Source organism: Mustela nigripes, unplaced genomic scaffold (genome assembly GCF_022355385.1).
Source record: "Mustela nigripes isolate SB6536 unplaced genomic scaffold, MUSNIG.SB6536 HiC_scaffold_4885, whole genome shotgun sequence".
NCBI classification, from domain to species: domain Eukaryota; kingdom Metazoa; phylum Chordata; class Mammalia; order Carnivora; family Mustelidae; genus Mustela; species Mustela nigripes.
This window is the reverse complement of record NW_026744291.1, coordinates 98-3,003: the sequence shown is the minus strand read 5'-3', so window position 1 is coordinate 3,003 and position 2,906 is coordinate 98. Positions and strand designations below refer to the sequence as shown.

Here is a 2,906-nt window from a genome sequence, read left to right as displayed (position 1 = left end):
TTTTTTTTTTTTTTTTGCTTTGAAATTTAGAAACAACTTTTATTTAAGATCTGAAATACAATTCCTAAAGTATCAACTTCTCCAGAAAACCATGGCTACCCAATAATGCGTTACCTCTGTCCTGTTAGAATGTGTGTTCGACTCAAATACAAAAACCATGACACAAAGCACCATCCTTCAACAATTTGAGCAAAGATAGAATGCCTAAGGAAAAACACAGATGGACTTGTAGAGGATGGGCTGCTTCACTTCAAACCCCATTTTTTTAAAAAAGAGCACAAATGCATGGGTTTTGAGGTACATGCATTAAGTTGAAACTTTGGCACTAGGAATCAGGACATTTTGTCACGTAGTGTTAACACATACTAGAAAATTGTATAGCATCAAAGGGATAGAACCACCAGCATTCAAGCAACATTGTCCGCTAGGCACTAAAATGTTCTGCTGAATGCTTCTTCTTCATCTAATGACTGCGTCACTGGTAGCAACTTTGAAATGAGAAAAAGAGCTTGCACTCTTTTCATCTTCTATTTAAAACAAAACAGAAAACAAACTGAAACACAAGCCCTGTTCTACATTTACAATTTTAAAGAACATCAATTTTACAAGAAAAAGACTAATAATAAAAAGAATGTTTACAGATACAGACGTAATAGTGAGTGGTCAGTAGACCCTCACAGGGCTTTGTGGTGGCGAAGCCACTTTGTAATCACTGGCAGTAAACAGAGATGTAGCATTCCTTGGCAGGTATTTTAGGAAATCATGCGAATAGCCCAACAATAATGCAAGGGTCTTCTCATCAAGGGGCCTATATGCCAACATTGCTCCGATTTTTACAAATAATCTCTGTAGGTGTAGGGCTCCCTGAACCTGGGACATTGGCATATCAGGGCAAGCCAAAAGGATTTCTTCATAGTGGGGCCTCCCAAATTTGTGGAGCAGCTGAATGCCCAACATCACATTGAAATATTCTTTTATTCTTGCCACAACTTCATTAACTACATACTCCTTATTACCAACATTTCCCTGCAACTTCTTGCAATTTGCATACTCTTCCAGAATGGCATCTGCATTTTCCTTAGCAGGGAGTTGAAACAGCTGCTTCTAGCCTGGTAACTAAGTCCCAGTCCTGAACAAACCATGATTTTAATTCTTCAGGAATCTTTACGTTAGATTCCATTCTATTCTCTTTCTTTCTTTCCTTCTTTCCTTCCTTCGTTCCTTTGTTCCTTCGTTCCTTTCCTTTCCTTCTTTCCTTCTTTCTTTCTTTTTTGAGAGAGGGAGAGGGAGAAACAGATCCTCCACTGAGTGGGGAGCCCGACACAGGGCTCGATCCCAGGACCTGGAGATCGTGACCTGACCCAAAGGCAGATGCTTAATGACTGAGCCTCCCAGGCTCCCCACTTCCATTCTTTTCTTAAGCGGCTTCTTATTTTCAACAATGGGGTCTGTCCAGGACCCTTTCCTTCTGAGGTGGCTGGGGTGCTTTGCTGGCACTACCACCATCTCCATTTCCAGGAGTCTTCTGCTTATTCTTTCTTGTCTTCCTCAGAGATCCCAGGATGGGGGGTTCTCTGCAGAACAGCACCCACCCCAACTGCCTGGGAGAGCCAGTACCAGGTTCTTCTGCTGTGGACCAGCAGTCTTCTAGTAGGTTGTTTGAAGTTGTCTTCTGCAGATTGTTGTCCATAAGTTTGAGAACCCTACTTTCTGGAACTCATTCAACCCTGTTTTCACTCCAACCAATAATCTTCTTGCTTATTTACCTTCCAAGAACTCCTAGTGTTTTCCCAGATGGAACCTCCTAGATCTCCTGGGATGGTCTGGAAGGATGAAGTGGGAGAGACAACCCAGATTCTGTAATCAGGGATGGTTCTGCAATCAGGATCAGATCTTCTGATCCTTACTATACAGCAAACTTAGTTTTTCTGATGATGGCATTTTTGTCCTGATCTTCCAAGCACAGTACCCTTCAGGCAAGTATGCACAACCAGTTTTTTCTACATCCTGCTCTTAAACTTCATTTTTTACTACCCTATTTCTACCTCTGTCTTATACTCTGAACTTGACATTTATATTAAATCTTTGGCTGTGATCAACCATACTCAGCTCTTCACATTCAACCAATCCTCCTTGATACCCTCATATCTTGACACATCCTCAGCTCTTCACTGCCCACCCCCTGCCCTCATACCCTATCCCAGTTGATTTTCTTTCACTCTGTGGTCAAGACTTTCTTAAGTTCAACCTCTTAATTTGAAAGCTAAATAAATGAAGTTCTACAGAAGTTATGTAGCTTGCCAAAGTCGTTTGGGTAATGAGTAGACATAATCCTGTGATTTACATCCATTCCAGTTGTATTTCTACCTATAGTTCTCTCTTTAGTCCTAGCACAAATGGGCAGATCCTTAAGTTAAACTCAGGTCCTCCTTCTAGTAATTTTTTTTTCTTCAGCTCACCCAGCAAATTTTCAAGAAGGGAGGCCAAAACAAGTGTCTGTGCTCCACTGATCATGATTTTAATGTGATTCCTTAGAAACCCAGAACACTTTGGCCCTCAGGTAGTGTACGGCTTGCTCTACAAAGCATGGTCCACAGACCAACAGCAGCAGCATTACTGGAACTTTGTGAGAAATATAGAACCTCAGGTCTGCTTCATTTATGAGCATCAGAATCCTCATGTGTTCCTTATATTGATGAGAGGAAGGGAGGCTGAAGATATGGGAGCAAAACTCCTTGCTTTGAATTTTTTAGGAACTGTGCTGAGACACTCATTTTCCCCCTATGCTTTTTACCTTTAAAAAAAAAAGCCATTATTGGGGCACCTGGGTGGCTCAGTGGGTTGAGCTGCTGCCTTCGGCTCGGGTCATGATCTCAGGGTCCTGGGATCGAGCCCACATTGGGCTC

At 41.9% G+C, this 2,906-nt stretch overlaps 1 pseudogene; it reads right to left on the bottom strand.

The window, feature by feature from the left end:
• Window positions 1-663: 663 nt before the first annotated feature.
• LOC132009117 (mortality factor 4-like protein 2) lies at window positions 664-1,721 on the bottom strand (annotated as a pseudogene).
• Between the last annotated feature and the right edge of the window lie 1,185 nt (window positions 1,722-2,906).